Source organism: Cricetulus griseus, chromosome 3 (assembly GCF_003668045.3).
Source record: "Cricetulus griseus strain 17A/GY chromosome 3, alternate assembly CriGri-PICRH-1.0, whole genome shotgun sequence".
NCBI classification, from domain to species: Eukaryota; Metazoa; Chordata; class Mammalia; order Rodentia; family Cricetidae; genus Cricetulus; species Cricetulus griseus.
Window position 1 is genome coordinate 16,120,057 of NC_048596.1, and position 19,616 is coordinate 16,139,672.

The window sequence follows — 19,616 nt, forward strand, 5'->3', positions numbered from 1 at the left end:
TGGACTGAGCTCACATGAATGGCTGATTTTATTCGCTGGTGTCTGCTGCTCAACAGCTGAGCATCTCCTCCTCACAAAGCCCCTGAGCGGCAGGCTCTTCCCATCTTCCCATCCATTCATCATCTCGATGTTAATTGGCCCAGGCTTTAAGCAAATTTTCAACACGATTTAAAGGCACGATGACACTGATTACTGACCCTCTGCCATACGGTGCCTATTGATTAACCTGACAGAGACGATGAGCTTGAGGGAAACTAGGTGTGTGGGGACCTCAGGGGGAAAAATATATTGTCTATTCAGGCAAACACTTGTCGTTACCTCACAAGCCAGAATTTGCACAGCACAAAGTCTTCAAAGACACTACTGCTTTGATACCTACAGCTAATACAGAAAGTGCTTTCTGTATTCAGAGATATTACAAATATGTCATGTCAAAACACACTGACACATTCAGTATTTAGAACAATTCCCTAGATAGATGGCTGCCTTTCAACCAATTACACGTGTGCTAGGGTGGGTGGGTGGGTGGGTGGGGGGTGTGTGTGTGTGTGTGTGTGTGTGTGTGTGTGTGTGTGTGTGTGTGTGTGTGTGTGTGTGTGTGTGTGTATCATGTTAAATTAGAAGTACTGGGGTGTACTGACTGGTAGTATTTTATTATATAAGGAAAATAAAAATGAGGAAACAAATTCTAGAAACCAGAGGGAAGAAGGGAGGGATGAAATAACCAGGGTCAGTCGAACAATGATTAAGCAGGCTGCATTCTATCATTAAGAGATTTTTCTCAAAGAAAAAGAAACCCATCAACCTGATTTCACAGATTCTGTTTTCTGTTCTTTGAATACCACAACCTAATTCTAACTGCCAAACTATTCAACACAGAAATTATGAGCAGAACATTTCTAAATAAAGCAAAATAGTATTAGAGTCTAACAAACATAGCCACTCAATTTTTGCTTCCCTGTATTCAACAACTAATCCGCAAATTGTGTGCTTGGAGAAACTGAACAATCTTTTGAGGTTAAGTTTCAGAAAACCTAAATTCCTTATTATTATGAGAAGAAAATACAAAGGTTCAAATTAATAGCCAGGGAGTACATATTTTAGCAACAAACAAAAATCTGCTCAAGATATTGCTAGGTCTGCAAATGTATACAAGTTATACAGCACAGCATTGGGGGTCAGAGAGAATATCTTTAGATAGGGACAGTTATTATTTAAAACAAAGCCAACAAAATATCCACCCTCTGGCCACACACATCACCTTGTTTACTTACGAGTCCTGGGGGGACAGCCAATGTACAATTTTATACACAGGGATTTTGGAGCAGCACCAAGGGTTATTTCAAAGCTAAAATAACAGAAAGCTGAACAGTCTGACTGTAGTCGCTGTTACAGTGACATGGGCTGTAAATGTAAGAGATCAAATGTTCTTCAAGTCAAAAAGCATCGGTGTCTGTTATGCTGGAACATAGCTCACTCCCTAAAAGCCTGCCTCCTGCTCTTCTAAGATAAACAAGCTCAACTATGCACTGTGATGCTCTGATAAAGACAGATGAATGGCACCAGGGAGTGACAAGGGAAGGGCACCAATGTTGCTTTTGTTAACTTTCAAGTCAGAAAACATCACAATCAAGACAATATTTTAATATATTATCATTAAAAGTCCAAATATAAGGGAAAAACAAATTCACAGTAATCAATACGGGGATCTTTCCCCAAAATAACTAAAACAGTATCTCCATTTTCAGAAGAGGACAGACGACAGCTGTCTGAACATATTTAGCTTTGTGACTTCTTAATCAAAGATTTGAACATCAACTTAGCAATGACTCTGAGTATTTGTAAGAATTTGTAATTAGATTAACCTGCTCCACACCAGAATAACAGTCCATTTAAACACTAAATTAAGTTTTGGATTACTAAAGACTTAATTGAAAAGAAAACCATACTTTATTTCTTACCCTCCCAAATGTGTAGGTTGTGAAATTTTAAAAATATTTTATTTCTGTTGAACATGACAAAGCAGTCACCCAACTATAACAATATGGCTTAATAATTTTTTTTGGGGGGGGTGCTTCGAGACAGGGTTTCTCTGTATTGCTTTGGAGGTTGTCCTGGAACTCAACTTGCTTTGTTGACCAGGCTGGCCTCCAACTCACAGAGATCCGCCTGCCTCTGCCTCCCGAGTGCTGGGATTAAAGGCATGCGCCACCAACGCCCGGCTGTGGCTTAATATTTTCAAACTGCAAATAGAATAGCAAAGTAAGCCCTTATGTGTTTCCATAGGTTGGTTGTTTTGTCAGACTAGGACCACTATTTCTTTCATACATAATTTCACAGTTTTAAAAACAAAGACACCCTGGTGTGCTAGCTCACATAGGTGGATCTTTGTGAGTTCGAGGCCAGCCTGGTCTACAAAGCAAGTTCCAGGACAGCCAGAGCTACTCACAGAAATCCTGAATCAAAAAACCAAAACCAAAACAAAAACCAAAAGAACAAAAAAGAATGAAAGAAAAAGAAACCAAAAACAATTTATAAGGCTAAATAAGCATAGTAAAATAAATATAAATTTACCTGGAGAATTTGAAAGACAAATAAAAAGCCAAGCACACCTAACATGTGACCAAAACCAGGAAAATTTTACGTTTAAACATACCTCAAATAATATTTTGCTCTCTTCAAGATATTACCCTTCTTGAATATGTGTTTGGGACAATTTCTTTTAACCACATTTTTCTTTGCTATCGATTTTATACACTATCTTATCCAATGATCATCACATAGTAAACATTTGCTTCTCCTAAGAATGCCTGGTTGGTTTTGTAACTCAATGGCATCTGCATTATATAGATCTTTCTGGTTTCTCAAATTAAGGTTGGAAACTACAGAGCTTTAGGGATGTGGATCCAAACCCAATGAACTGTGATTCTGGTGGCCCCATCCCTATATGTTCTTTAGTTTCTTTTTAAACTACTTTCCTAACCTTAGGTATTTTCCTTGCTTGGGTATTACCATTTTATTACAGTTACAGATTTCTTTAACTTGGTAAACTCTAATATGCCCCAAATGATTACCTTTTAGAATAAAAATAAAAAGCACCCTAACTAAACAAGTTGCAAAACTTATTTTTACAAAACTTATTTTGCAAGAACAAAGACTATTTTTGTGTTCTGGTATGGGAACTGATATTTATTATAAACTTGCCTATATTTAATCATCCTTCGATTTCCTTTATTATTAAGAAATTATTATATTTTTATCTGTGACCTTTCCCACTTATCAAATATTTCTTAAAATTATAAACTCTGCTCTTCTCACTGATCTTTGTAAGTGTTTGGTTTCCAAAGCGGAAAAACTTGGTCCTGTATAGCTCTTTAAGCTCTTTAAGTGTATTTTAAAGAACAGAGGTGTGTTTAAGAGAAAAGAGCATGTATCACACTTTATAATTCTCGCTTTTCTCTTATCATTATCATTAAGTTATCATTCTTAACTTTGTTTTACTTTAAATCTTGCTGTATGTACCATTTTCGGATAATATCTATTATAGAAAAAAGGGGGAGAGGGCTATGTTTTTCAAAAGAAAGTAGCTAACAGAACTCTGATAACTGGATTGTAGGTCTCTAAGGAGGCTGACACGGAGGAAGAACTGGATTAAGCATTTAAAATGTAAGTGAAGCATGCTTCTTTTCTAGAAGGGCAAAGGTTACACACTCCAACAGTTCATCTCTGCAAATGTTCATGCTAACATTACTAAACAGCAAAATGAAAATAAAACCACAACCGATTTAACTTGGAGTTCTATCGGTAGTGGTTTAATACATTTATTTGAGATGATAAAGTAATTTTACTTTCGTAGGAGTAAATAATCTTGTTTGTGTTCTTTGTTTAATACAATGCTCTTTGGCAAATAACAGATTTCAAAATTTTTCTTCCAACAGAAGAATTTAACAATAGAAATTATTTCTATTTAAAAATGATAATTTAAAAGGATATGTTTGTGTGTTGTTCTAACTAAATTTACCCTTGAGTCTATGGTCTTAAGTTGTTGCAATGCTAGAGAATACCCACACGCTTCTAATCATCCATTCTGCTAACTATACATGATACAGTTTAGATGTGTGACATTATACAACTTGGTTACAACATTACTACTTTCCACAGTCTTTGTCTTCTATATGTACAATCATAAGAAACCTGCATTGTTTATTTTTACAAAATTATTCCCTGTCATATAATAGAAATGAAGGGTTTACTTTGGTAATATTAGTAATCCTTTGTTGATTAAAAATAAGTGAGAGTTGCCGGGTGGTGGTGGCACATGCCTTTAATCCCAGCACTTGGGAGGCAGAGGCAGGCAGATCTCTGTGAGTTCGAGACCAGCCTGGTCTACAAGAGCTAGTTTCAGGACAGCCTCCAAAGCCACAGAGAAAACCTGTCTTGAAAAAAACCATAATAAATAAATAAATAAATAAATAAAATAAAAATAAGTGAGTCATTAATTCAAGCATTCCTAGATTGTTAGTTTTGATCGTCACCATTTTGGAATAAAAACCATGCCAACTAAATTAGTAGCCAAAAAAACAGAAGAGGTAGGTAATTCTGATAATTTTATTATGAACTTACCCACATTTGACCATTCTCTTATATCCTATATTAATGAGAAATTACCCTATTCCTGTCATCCAGTGGACTTCCTTACAACTACAAACTCTGCTCTTCTCTGATTTTTATAAATGCTTGATTTCTAAGGCTGAAAAACTTGGCCCAGCACAGCTCTTTAAAGTGGCCCTTCAATTTAATGGCGTTTTTGGCATTAATCAATGATCTTTCAAGAAAATCTGGTATTAGCTATCACAAATAGTATTTTGTCATTTTATGGAATTAAAACACCACTTTGCATACTTCAGAGTCTGATATACATTAAATACTAATTTTGCTATGATAGAAGAGAGCTGTGAAATCTGTAATATTCGCTTTCTGGCATCAGCGTGTCCCTCTGTGGAAAACCACCCTTTGCACACCCTTTGCTTCTGCAGACAATGAAGAAGCAGCTGGCTTCAACCTCAGTTGCCTCTCACTGACTGCTGTACGAAGGACACTCTGGGCAGTGGTCAGTAAAGAAAGCAGTCATTTCTAAATGCCAGCGCTTCCCACCATCTCCTTTCCCTCTGAGTGCATGAAGTCTGAGAGCACTGACTGCTGGGTCATTCGACCCACGAGGGCCTGGAAAGGTTTCAAGAATAACAGAGGTCATGTAATTGCCAAAAGAGCATTAGCCACTCAATCATAATGGATAATTAAATGACCTACATGATTCCTGAAATAGCTGCTCTATATTTGGTCTATTACTTGCGTCCCTCAAGATAAGCTACTTGTCTGGTCTGCCTTGACCCGCAAAGTCCAACCTGTGCCTGGAAACTAGCTGCACGCTTCTATTGCTTTGAAACCCCACCAGACTATGCTTTCAGGAGGACACACATAAAAAAATCAATCTTGTATCCTTCTCCCTATTGTGCTCTCTGGAATACAAATGACTAAAGCAAAGAAAAAAATTAGTAAATCCTTGGCTTAGATCTGAGGGAATAGAAAGAAAGAAAGAAAGAAAGAAAAAAAAAACCAACCAAAAAAACATAAGAACCATGCAAAAACAATGCTATGATTCTTTTTTAAAAAGTTTCCTCATACGCCTGAGAAGAATTTTACACTTGATTATGAAGTTTGAGGTATTAATTTTGCAGGTAGCAAGCCATTAAAATGCCAATTGTCTAGGTTGCATTTTTTATGGTACAGGCTATTGGACTCTTTAGTTTTTTTTAGTCCATACAGAAAGTAAACTGCCTCTCAAAAAATCAAATATACATGGTACCAATTGTTCACATAATAAAAGTAGCAAAAATATCACTCAGTTTTTCATATCTTTCAATAGTTTAGCTCACTGCAATACTTCATCAGAAAATACAAGCAAATAGGAGGCAGCTTTGTGGAATACCAAAACTATACTTGAGAATTTGCTTCTTTGTGAAGGAGAAAAGGTCTGCCTATAACACTGGAGGTAACCGCACATCTAGCAAACACTACAAAAGAGGCAAGAGACAAGGAATCAAAGACAACCCTACAATAATAGCAAGGGATAGAGATGTGAGGGACAAAAGAGCTAACATTTAGAATACCCTAGAGGCTAGTAGGATTTTTCTGTTTCCACAGGAAATTATGTAGCTTGCGGCTACCGGCTACCCTGATCTCTTACTAGTACATGGATGGCTTATTAAACCTAGAACATATCTGTTTTAGTTAACTTCAGGGTAGGGAGGGGGCAAAAGGGGAGGAGAGAACAAAATGTACTTAAATGCTGAATTTTTTCTCCAGGCTGAATGCCTTTCATCCAATAAGACATCCAATGCAGTGACCCAGCAAATGGATTGCAAAAGCAATCTTCCGTCCCCAAGCCCCATTATCATTCCTGCTCAGTATTCTCCGTGAGATATCTCAATCAGCTGTGTGTAAGTGACAGCGCAGCCCATTGCTGGGTTAATTAAACATTTGACTTTAACACCCTCCCCGTCATTAAGCAAATAAAAACAGATAATTCAAACTGCACTTCATCCTCAGGGTACACAACACACATGTCAAAATTAAGAGAGTCCAAGGCCTCCGGGGAATTCTGTTGAAGCTATAATCAGTTTAAATCTTATCTGGTTTATCAATTATTCTATTGATTAAACCAAAGCGATTATACACAACTCCTCTGCCACATGGGATTGATGTCAGCAGAGCAAGAAAATAACTCCAGGAGGTTCCAAACTGATTTAAAAAGCGACCAACAGACAGACCAATAACAGTCGATTATTACATACCAGTGATCCATACACTGAAGAGTTGATTCTTAGTTTCAGGCAGTGAAGTGAACTGTTTCCAATCACTACGTCCCACTGACATACCTTACAGTTGGCTCCAGTAAATTTATGTTGTGAAGATCAACATGTATTCTACTAATTTAAGCAGGAGCTAGCACTCTCAGAGCTGAGATATATTTTATAGATACTGGCCCCTAACTCTAAAACAAAAAGCTCAAGCAGAGAAAACTAAAAAACTTGTTAATTTCCTTTCCTATGTGTACATGGCCAGTAACATGTAGGAATAAGAGGGACATATTTAAGACTCAGTTCTTCTGAAATTCTCCTGAAAACTCCAGATTTCTGAAAAAAACAGACTCCAAGACGTCACAAAGACCTTGACACAAAGAGTCATGACTTCTTTTAATAATTCCAAGGGCAAACATCTTCAATACTATTAATAGTGCTGAAAATATTGAGCTGTGTGTGTTTTCAAATAAAATGCTGATAACTAAACCCTAACACTGAACTTCTGCCAGAAAAATTTAACCACGATTTAAATGTTCTCCTGTCCAGTTCATTGCGTACTATCCTTCAAGTGTCCAGGACCCCTAGCACCTCAAGGCCATGCCCTTCTGTATATGAGAAAAAGCACTAATAAAACATAGTAACAAAAAACGGGAGGAGGACTTGGGCCGCTCCACACCTGGAATCTGTGAACTAGCCATGCTCTTCAGAAGGGAGATGTGTGCATGCTGTGTTGGCCCCGCATGTGCATTCAACCAGAAATTAACTTATCTCCTTCAGATTTTTTTTTGTTTTCAGGCAGACTAAGTAGGAGCCCTGCATTAGCATGCTGCATTCTACACTCACTGCTAGAAATACTGAGGGTGCTATTTGTAAGTGTGTTCTTTTTAAGAGGTTTGTTCTCTGCAGCTGTTTTCTGCTTGCAGTGTATTTTGTGTAATCAGCACATCATCATAAATACATTGGCTGTTCCCCTGAGGGTAGCTGTCAGTGTTTAATTTACAGAACAACCTGGCCAATGTGAATTTTAACACTCCAGCACTATGGCAAAGAGTTACCACATTCTGTGAAAAACAGGTTTCTATGAATTTTTATATCAAGAGCTGGTCCCAGGACAATTTAAGCTTTAGAAATACTGTTTAAAAAATACTTTCTACCTTGAATGGAATAAACTCACTGATAGAAGAAGACTTGAAGTTACTCCCAAACCCCAAGTGGGCACTATCAAAGGTAGAGAAGGCTAGAGAGTTATCTATCCACCAGCAGGAGGCACTGTGGCAAATGTCACTGTCCTTTAAGCTACCTGTCGAGCCACCCAGATCACCAGTGGTCCCTCAAAGGGTGTGTAAAGTAACAGACAAACCTTTCTTGCAACTGCATATCTTATTTCTGTCACTTCAATGAAAGGGATTAGTACATTAAACCCAGGTAACCCAGTCTTACAATTAAAAAATGGGCCTAAAATACTGACATATTCATGGGGCTGAGGAGATGGCACAGTGGATAACCAGAGTTCAGCCAATAATCCTAGCAGAAGGTAGAGACAGGAAATCCCAGGGCAAGTTGGCTATAGCGATTTGCAGGACTGGTGAGATTCAGCTTAAGTAAAAAGCAGAGTGCTGCAGAGACAGCTCAGTGGTTAGAGCACTGCCTGCTCTTCCAGAGGACCGGGGTTCAATTCCCAGAACCCACATGTATATAAAAATAAATAAATCTTTTTTAAAAAAGCAGACAGCAACAGAGAAAGACATCTGTCGACAATCTCTGGGCTTCATGTACGCGCACACAAAAGGGCACCTGATTGTACTTTCTGATTAATGAAGGGCAGTACATACACATTCCATAAATCCAGTGAGTATTGTACATGAATATAGGGCTATTGTGCAAGTTAGAATCCCTAGAGTCAAAAGAAACCAAAAAATGCTTCATACTGATTTGTTTTTGTATAAGACAGGATCTCTCTATGTAGCCTGGCTGGCCTGGAACTTGCTATGTATATCAGACTGGCCTCAAACTCACAGAGATCCATCTGGCCCTTCCTCTTCAGTGTTGGGATTAAAGGCGTGTATCACCACTCCAGGCCTGATTTGTCTTCTATTGTTTTTAGTGCTGCACAGAGTTACATAGCATGATGTCTTTAGAAATTATTAAATTGTGCTAGATGTGGTAAATGCTGATAACCTTAACACTTAGGAGGTGGAGGCAAAAGCATCAGACATTTAAGGACAGCCTCAGCCACAACAGTGAGTTCAAATCAGCCTAGGTTGAAATGACAAGAGCCTGTCTCAAACAAACAAAAAACCAAACACACAAATAAAAGCACTAAGTTGTGACTAACACATTCTTTAAAAAAGAAAAAGATCTGGACTATTGTGGAGTACACCTTTAATCCCAGCACCAGGCAGAGGCTGGCGAATCTCTGTGAGTTGGAGGCCAGTCTGGTCTACAGAGTGAGTTCCAAAACAGCCAGGGATGTTACACAGAGAAACCCTGTTTCAAAAAACCAAAAGAAAGGGGGGGGGGGAGAGAAAGAAAGGAAGGAAGGAAGGAAGGAAGGAAGGAAGGAAGGAAGGAAGGAAGGAAGGAAGGACTACCTACTTCACTGTGGAGGGTTTCAAACACACCCAAATTTATGTTAACATTATATTTAAGCCACCTAGTAGACCAATGCATATACTTAAAACTCACTCTGGTACTGCCATAATTAATTTTCCTATAGTAAAATTTCATTTTATGAAAGCAGAATCATATACCTGCAAGATTTCCTAACCTCTTTGGTGTTTGTTGTTGTTTTGTTTTGAGATAAGTCCTCATAGCCCAGACTGATGTCAAATACTCACATTTCAACTTCGCAGGAACTGGAATTACAGGTATGTGCTCACAGCACCTTTAAATGTACTGATTGCCAGGAAGTACTTCTGAGCACCAGAAAGAAGTAATATTTACGAATACAATCTGTTACTGCTCATCTTGCCTATTATGCTCTGACAATTTATACATGCAATTCCTTTTTATTTTTGACACATACAAGGCAAAAAGAGAAAAAAAAACCATGCCATAATCAGTTTTTACTGATTAGAAAATTTTAAAGGTTAGAAAATTTTAATTCAGTTGAATAATTACTTTTGTTCATAAAAATCCTTTGTCTAATAAAAGACATCTTAATTCTAAGAAATTAATCAGATTCTTTCTCCCTCAATTCATAATTATAAAATTCACCCTAGGACCTTTTGAACTAACCAGGATGGGGTTAGACTGAGGTCACAAAAGATCAGATGACTACCTTCTCTTTCCCTGGAGACCATGGAGTAGTTCCAAAGACTGCCATTAGATAGCAGCACAGTACACACCATCAGTCATATCTCTTACAACCTCTCCCACAAAAGCTGGAATTATCTCAGTCTCTCCTCTCCTCTCTCTCCTCTCTCCTCTCTCCCCTCTCCCCTCCCTCTCTCTCCCCCTCTCTCTCTCTCTCTCTCTCTCCCTCTCTCTCTCTCTAATTCAATTAGTGCAGTCGGCAACTCCAGAAAAGAGTAATTCAATTAGTGCATTGTGGAGCTCTACAATACCTCAGCAGATGTTCACCATCTTTGGGAACTGGAGCTAGGTTTCAAATACCTGTATGACTTAGACACACCACTATGTTATATCATTTGTCAAGGTGCTTACATATGCTTCTTTGACTTCAAAGAAAAAGTGAGGAAATAAACCTAGGTTAATCTCCTAGAAAGGTTCCAATTTTAGGTTGCCTTAATTTACATTTTCTAAATTATATTTAAAACAAAATGTACCCTAGCCCTCAAAAGGCAAGATCTCAAGTATGAGGCCAGGATGGACTACAATGTAAGATCCTGCCTCAAACAAACAAACAAACACAAGAGGGAACCACTCTAAACACACTATACATGTTATAATTGTGGAGGATTTCTGTGTTGCTTTGCAGGGCTAGGGCTGACCCTGAGGCTTTCACACATGCCTGGCATATGCACTACCACTAAGTCATACTCCCAGGCCTATTACTGTTACTGCTTTGCAGCAGTGTATCTTGTTATGGATTCCGAATTAAAGAAGACAATGCCAAGATGGCAGTATATTCAAAAGGAAGGGCAACCAGAACGGTAACCCCCAACTGAGGCTATGAACCAGAACGGTAACCCCCAACTGAGGCTATGAAAAGAGCAGAAATGATGGTATCTCCCAAAGAAACAACAGAGCCACAAAGAGTCAACATGGGAAACACAAGACAAAGTAACATGATAGCTCTCCTCAACACATAAGTGAACTTGTCATTGGGAATCCTTTTTAGATCAGTCCCAGGGCCCTCCACCCTCCTACCTGGTGGTTCAAAGTATGAGAATCTCAGGAACGATAACATACAGCACGGGATTCATAAGCAGCATGCACAAATCTTCCCAAATATTTATACAGGGGATAGGGGACAATTGTATACAAAAAAAAAAGAACAATTACGCTGTATTACTACAAAACACAGAGTCAGGAATAATAAGTGAACAAAAGTTTGACTCCTTGCAGGAAATCTTCCTACTACCCCAAACAAAGGAAAAGACACAAAACAAAAAAAACAAAGAAAGCTCTAAGAGTTCACTTCTTCCATATGGGTAGAGATCAAGCACAGACTAGATGACTCCCGCCAAACACATATAAAGGACACCTGTATTATGAAACACGTGACATATGGTCCTCTGGTGTCCTTTCTAATACTGAAATTCCATAGTTCTGTGGATACACTGATTTTTTTTCCTCACGAGCAAACCCTAGAAGCAAAGTAACAAAGCTATTTCTTATACAGGTGTGATGTGACGGTGTGAAAGTCCACGGCATTTAAGCAGGTTTTAACAAAAGCCTTAATAATACACCATGGGAAGAAATTTTGCAGCTTCCCTGAATTAGATTTAGGAGAGTGTAAATGCACACATTCCTGGTCTCATTTCCTAAAACCCAGTTTTTTGTTGTATTTGTTTTTTCAGAGGATTTAAAAGAATGGTTTGTTCCCCCTCACCCTCTGGAAATCATCCAATGAGGAATCAATTTCCAGAAGAGCAGTGCTTTGGTTTGTCCCCACTCCCTGAGTTAGACAGTGGGTTCTTACAGCCTGTATAGTCAGAAGAGCAGTGTTTTGCTTTGTTTTGGTTTCCTGCTCCCCACTGAATTAGACAGTGGGTTCTCACAGCCCATATACAAACGTGAAGTCAGCATTTGTGTTTAAATCCACAGAGTAGTATTAAAAACAACGGTAACTAGTTCTTACTGTTCTGGCTTAGGTCTTACTTTTTGAGCACTCTGTAACAGTACAGTGGAGCAGGACTTTATTAGGAGGAAGGCAGCTCAGGGGAGAGTGCATAAGCATGCGAAATGCCCAGGTTCAATACCCAGAACATCTACAGATGGCTCAATGGTCAAGAGCAGTGGCTGCTCTCACAGAGGATCCAGATTCAGTTCCCAGCACCCACATCGTGGTTCAGAACCATCTGTAACTCAGTTCTAGAGGATCCAACACCATTTTCTGGCCTCCATGGGTACTGCTCACACATATATGCAGACAAAACACTGGAATATGCAAAGTGGTTTTTCTTCTTTTTCTTTTTTTGCTTTTTGAGACAGGGTTTCTCTGTGTAGCTCTGGTTGTCCTGGAACTTGCTCTGTAGACTAGGCTGGCCTTGAACTCACAGAGATCTGCGTGCCTCTGAGTGCTGGAATTAAAGGCATGCACCATCACTGCCTGGCTTAAATGGTTCTTCTTAAACATTATTGTAAAATATAAATTTTGCACATTAAAATGTTATTTTTCTTATTACAATTTCAGTCTTTGATAAATTCATCATTTGGGTTAGGACTGGTAAGATGGCTCAGCAGGGATGAAGCCTGAGTTCGATCTTCTGATCTCCACATACATGCTCCTACACACAGATAAACTGACTTCAAAAGTTTTAAAAATTTAAACAATGAAAAGTAAATAAAAATAGCATGTTAACTTCTATTTGATCAGCAACATTGCAATATAGTCAGCACCTGGCCTAGCACACAATGTCATTGTCTGCTCACACCAGTCCACCAGAACGTCCTAGCTTCTGCCTCCAGACACAGCAGTAAGACCCAATGTGATTCCTCCTTATGATGGGGCTTTCCACAAACCCTGATAGTCACACACTAACTCAACTCTAACCTCACTATTCACACACTAACTCAACTCTAACCTCACAGCGGCGTTTTTGTCAAGTGTTGGGTTCATTTGGCTCTCCTGGTGCCACTTCTCTTTAACAGTGTCCCTTTTCATGTGGTTAAGGCAACTACTTCCAACCCTATGAATGAAAGCGGACAAATAGGGGAGAAAGGAATGAACTGTGAACACCTCAAACAAGAAAGGTTGCTTAAAAACTAAGTGTCACATTCTGACAGTTCAATATTTCATGACCAATACAAGGAATGTGCAACGACACTGCAACTTTAAATCTTTCCTCTGTGTCAGTCTCTTTCTCTCATTGTAATGCCAAAGGGAACAGCAATCAGAGTGGAGATGTTCAACTTGATAGAGGTCAGGACACCATCGGATCAACGTACCAGAAACACGACCTTGTTTATTTTTTTCCCACAGTATTATTGTTTACAGGGTGCTTTGCTCGTGTACCTTGTGGTTCTTAGCTAAAAGATGAAATTACAGCCCAGGATGAAGCGCTCAGGCACACATCCAATTTGTGTTTCCATCTCAGAAAACAAAAAGCTTCTAAGGCCCTCAGGCTGCCATTCAAACTTGGAGGCTGACATTTCTAACAGCATGAACCAGAGAATGGCAGAGAGAATGATCTAATGCATTTCTGACTTGTCAATCAAAGATCTCACCTCCGCTGTCTTGTAAACAGTTGGGGGCCATCTAACTACATTCATAAACCTAGGGAGAGCTTACTGCCAGCTGGGGTGCTGGAACCACACGCTCTGGCTTCCACCACCAAAACCGTGATTCAGTTTTATAACCTCACTGCAAATAGTGCATAGGCACATTTCCAGGACTACTGAAATAGAACCAGAGTAGGGAATACAAAAGAGATTTTGGTCAAATACTGTTATTTTCAAGCTGTTGGAATCCTGTATCCATCTTATCCATTTTACTAATTTCTCTCAAAGGACTACACTATGCTACAGTTGATATGCTTAAAAAATTAACAACCTGCCACTTAAAAAATCTAGGGGGAATATATTAATATTAAACTAGAAATGTCCCTTATGGTTTACTATCAGTTCAGTAAAGAAACTGATACAAAACAGTGACTAGTACAAAAGGTAGAAACTACATTAACAACAGCAACTTCATTTTAATGAAGCTGATGAGGTACTTTCATTCAAATATAAAGCTTTTGATGCTTATAAGTGGTTTTACATTTACTAGCTAGAAATGGTGAGTAGGTCTATGTAGAAGATGAAATATAAGATTACTAACTCATGTTTTCTCTTATGACTATATATGGTCTAACACGTGCAAAAAAACGTTAGACCCCATCAAGCTAAGACTTTAACTTAGTTAGTTAAAGGTAGTTAAGGTTCATGAATGAAAAGCAACACTGGCTTTCTTTATGCAAATTTTATAGGGCACAAAATTGTAACTTAATTCATACCAAGAAACAGACACCAGCTTTTCCCTGTACATCTAAGAATGTAAAGGAAGGTGACAGATAATCCAGCAGGAAAAAATACACTGCAAAATTCTGCCACCATATCTCAGTTCCAAATAACTATTTCAAAATATGACAATCTGGTCTCCAGAGGACTGCATGTGAGAATGCAGAAAAGCTCAAATCTATTCAATACCACGCTCAGAGAAAAACAAAACCCATGTGCGCAGCTTCTAAGAGTAAAGAGTACAGTTCTCAGGGTGCTTTGAACTACAGTCAAGTATATACGCTTGTGGTCTGCTCACATGCTTGCCCATTAGTTTTAAATAAAGCCTTCTTAAAGCACCTGGCTTAAAACAGGTGGGAGCGGCGCACACCTTCAATCCCAGCATTTGGAAGGCAGAGGCAGGCAGCTCACTTGTCAGCTTGGGCTACAGAGTTTCAGGACATCCAAGGCTACACAGAGATACCCTGTCTTGAAAAACATAAACAAACAAACAAAAAAACCCACCCTGGCTTAAATAAATGACAAAGAGTTTCCTGAATATCACCTATCTACCAAGATTCTTTATCTTGACAGTCCACTTAACAAGTCTAGAAAACACAAGAAAGGAAAGCAAAACAATAGAATACCACCACATAAAATAGAACAACAGTGAAAGAAGGTGTAAGTGGTAGTCACACAATGACCCTAATAATTCCCGAACAACACAAAAAGAATACATATGGAATTATGGTCTCTACTCAGCACAAACAAACATGGAAATAACAAGAAATCTTAGAATACAAGGTAACATGTACCTCTCCTCAGAGAATACAGATAAGTCAAATACCCACAACAAGAACCATTTCTTAGATAGGGCACCTGCTAAGGCTACCACCACTCTCCTTCCGTCAGTTCCATTCCTGTGGTTTCCATTCCTGGCAGGACCTGTCTTTACTGTCTACCCCTTTTGCCACTATAGGTTCTGACCGAGTAAAAGCAGCCAAAGGAAAATCCACTGTTATTCAATGTAACTAAACTAGGAAATAAACACTTTGTCAAGATTTCCATTTTTCATATCCATTATGAAGAATAAAAAGTGGTTCAAGGAAATCTGATTTGTCTCACAAGATAATGACTTTGGCATATTCTAAACATTAGATAGCATCATACATTACCCTATAGATGACCATTATCTACACTTGAACATGTCAAAATACTCTGCAATAAAGGAATGTGTTATTAACAAACTTGAAATATAATCCAACCACCACCAAAGCAGCTGGAAAGATGATGTCACTTCTTCAATATAGACTATTCCCAAAATAAAGGCAAAAATGTAGCAAACCCAGGTTACTTCTACTGTTTACAATTGAAAGCATACATAAAAGATTAAAGTACCCAAGCTTAACACTAGGTTTCAATGTTGCTGATATTTTAAACATAATTCCACTACATTTTTATAATTTGTGTTTCACACACACACATGCACAGAACACACACACATGCTCACACACATGGATGCACGCACATGTTGTCTGGTGTCAGCCATCCCCCTTCCTCCACCCTCCACACTGCTTGGGTTATGAGAGGCTACACACAGGCACACTTGGCTATTTCGTGGATGATGTGATTTGAACCCAAATCCCCAAGCTGGCACACCATCTGAGCCAGCTCCCCAGCCCCTCACTTTGAAGACATGATTTTCAAAAATATATTTCTAACATTTCACACATTTGATTAAGACTAAAAGGACCATTTTCAGCCAATAGGATGATTTTCAACTTTTCTCCAGCCCGATGCTCATCACATTCATCACTTTAATTTTACTTTGTCCTTTTACAAAGTAAGGGATTAACTGCAATGAAGCAGTCAAATAATTGCCCAAATACACACTGCTGTGAAGATAAACATGTTGACATCATTGAAACTGAACTGTTAGTTGGCGGACAGTGCCAGTCTTTAATAGCCTGAAATGTGCATTTGTTCATGAACAAGAGTCCAAATTAAGTATACAGAATCCAACTCAGAGGGGATCATCAAAGTGAGCTGTAAAAAAGCCAAATATATAAAATTTGAGGACTTCCCATAAATCAGATTCAGCAGGTTTTCCCTTTCTCTGTGCAAATTTGTGATGTTAGAGGAATGGCTGCTTAATTATCATGACTTCTTTCTGAACGCACAACATCTGTATACATGTATGCTAAGGGACTACCAGCAATATAATGCCTCCTCTTTCCTTACCATGTATTTGTTAGTGGATAGTTTTCTTCCAATTATCTAAGTCTGTTCATTCATTAATTCAGCAAAAGTATGAAATCTTACTTTTGACAATGGAAAAATACATGAACAAAACAGTCCAACCTTCAAAGAATTCAGTCTAACAGAAGACAAAGACACAGACAATTGGAGCAGACTAGTCACCCTGTGGCAGGCAGCACAACACGGATGGATGCTGCACAGTCTGGACACAAATGTGTGACTCGCCTGAGAGGGAAAGGAGTAAAGCTCACAAAGGTTTCTTCGAATCTCACCCTAAGCTCAGTCTCTTAAATACCAAGAGGTATCTGGATAGACATACACAGGCAAAAGGCAGGGCGGGACAGCTGTGTGCCGCAGGGTCCTTAGGTAGAGGGTTAGATGATACAAGACAGACATGCATCAGAGTTTGGTCAAACGCTGCTATTTTCAAACAGTTGGAGTCCTGTACATGTTTTTCTCTAAAGGGAACTGTAAATTTTATAATAGCTGAGAATTACATGAGAGGGAAATAGTTGTGGGGTAGAAGCCAGGTTCAAACTTCATTCAACTTAAAAACATGTAAGCAACTGCTCACAAGATAAAGAGTGATCCAAATCATCAGCTGGTCACTGCAGCATGGGCAAGCATATAATCTATGAGAAATTCTGAAGTAGTAGCTAACATCAATAAAATGGTAATATCTGAGAGGACATCACTATTGCTTCTTTCTGCTTCTTTGTATTTTCTACAGCTAATAATAAATGTTTGGTTTATAATTAAATAAGAATACAAACAATAAGAACTTTTGAAAACAAAACCATTATTTGTCTATATATGCTTATGTATACATGGATGCATGGTGAAGTCATCCCAGACTGAAGAAAACAAGTATGCTAACTAATAAGAATAATTAAAACTTATATAATTATATATTATAATGTTGACCATATTACCTTACAATTATATAATATACTATATAAAATATGTTATAAATTATTATTATTTATTACTATTATTTGAGACAGGGTCTCATGTATCCCAGGCTGGTCTCAAACTTGCTATGTAGCCAAGGATGACCTTGAACTTCTGGTCCTTCTGGAATTACAGACATGTGCCATCACATCTGGTTTATGAATTGCTGAGGATCAATAACAAAACCTCACCCATAACAGGAAAGCAATATACAAACTGAGCTACATCTCCAGAAAAAATTGGGGCTGGAGAGATTGCTCAGTGGTAAAGAACAGAGCCAGGCTCAGACTGCAGGTAACCCTGCTCCAGGGCCTTAGGCCCCTTCCTACATGCCAACCTATGCTTCCTTTCCTTCTGGTCTTAGAAGCAGCTCTCTCTCTATGCTTATATTAAAAAATTTGACTCCTATGATGTCATCAACAGCCAACCTACTCAATTTATTCTTTGGTTTCTCAATAAAATCTCTACAGAGGGCTAGAGAGATGGCTGAGAAGTTAAAAGCACTTACTGCTCTTGCAGAGAACCCAAGTTTGTTTCCCACCCCCACATGGCTACAGATCCAACGCTCTCTTCTGACCTCCATGGGACCAGGCACATACATGCATGCATACACATTTCAAAACATCTCTAAATAAGCTTTCCTCCTAATAAAATCCAAAGGTAGTAACATATAGAGAACATGTTAAGTTTTTAAAAATTACTGCTGACTTTTAATTAAAACTAGAAAAGGCTTTGGTTGTGAATTGGTTCAGAATTATTTTCTACTTTAATTCAGAATTGCTTTAGGACAAATAAAAATTTGATTTTTTTTTTTTTTTTGGTTCTTTGATACCCAAGTCAGAAGGTTTAAACATACACACACATATTCATATAAATTTTTTTTTTAGACAGGAGCTCAGGGGCTCCAGACTGGCCTCAAACTTGCTATATAGCCTTAAGCTAGCCCCCAATTTATAATACCACTGGTTCTTGAGTCTGGGATTACAGATATGTACTATCAAGCCTGGCATCTCCCCCCCCCCCAAGGTTTCTTTGTGTAACAGCCCTATCTGTCCTGGATCTAAGCTCTATAGACCAGGTTGGCTTTGAACTCACTGAGATCTGACTACCTCTTTTCTCCCAAGTGCTGGGATTAAAGGTGTGTGCCACCACCACCTTACCATGGCACCTTTCTTTTAAACTTTATATCTGTATAGGCCAGTCTTCCCATGATTTAAACAAAGCATAATAATGAATTCAGAAGTGAATATGAAAATTCATCTGCCTTTAATTACTTCAGACACTAGATTATCAAAATGAAACAATGCCAGTATTAATGTTTTAAATACAGTTCATTAAAATGACCTGTCTGGGCAGTGGTGGCACACACCTTTAATCTCAGCACTCAAGTGGATCTCTGTGAGTTTGAGGCCAACCTGGTTTACAGAGCAAGTTTCAGGACAGCCAAGGTTATCTGATTCTTCTTACTCCGACTCTGAAACTAGACCAAGATTACTCTGTGTTATCTATGGTGCTAGAGACAGAGTACAGGGCCCTGTGCACACCCAGCAGAAGCTCTCATCACAAACTCTAGTCAGGTCCCTCTTCTCAACAGTCCTATGACTCTATACATGTTCTTTATAGAATCAGTCTGGAGAGATTCTTGCCTTTGGGATTATGTGGTTTCATAGCTCTCTTGCTCATTTCACAATACAAACATTAAAAAAATCACATATATATACATATATAAAACTATTATATAAAATTTGGCTTCTATATACACAAGGATAAATAGGTCTCATCGAATTCCCAAAACAAATTATGACACCTATGTATGAAAAATTAATCTTATTCACAAAGAAATCTGGGCTTTGCCCTTGGTTACCAAGAGGTGGTCTCTAGGTTTCTTGACTTCTTGCTAATAGAAGGGTCTCTGCTTGCCTGGCAACTTTAGAT

At 38.5% G+C, this 19,616-nt stretch overlaps 1 protein-coding gene across 16 annotated transcripts in view; it reads right to left on the reverse strand.

Moving 5' to 3' along the window:
• Nucleotides 1-19,616, reverse strand: part of Btrc (beta-transducin repeat containing E3 ubiquitin protein ligase) — a 174,417-nt gene that overhangs the window by 91,632 nt on the left and 63,169 nt on the right. The window lies entirely within an intron of this gene.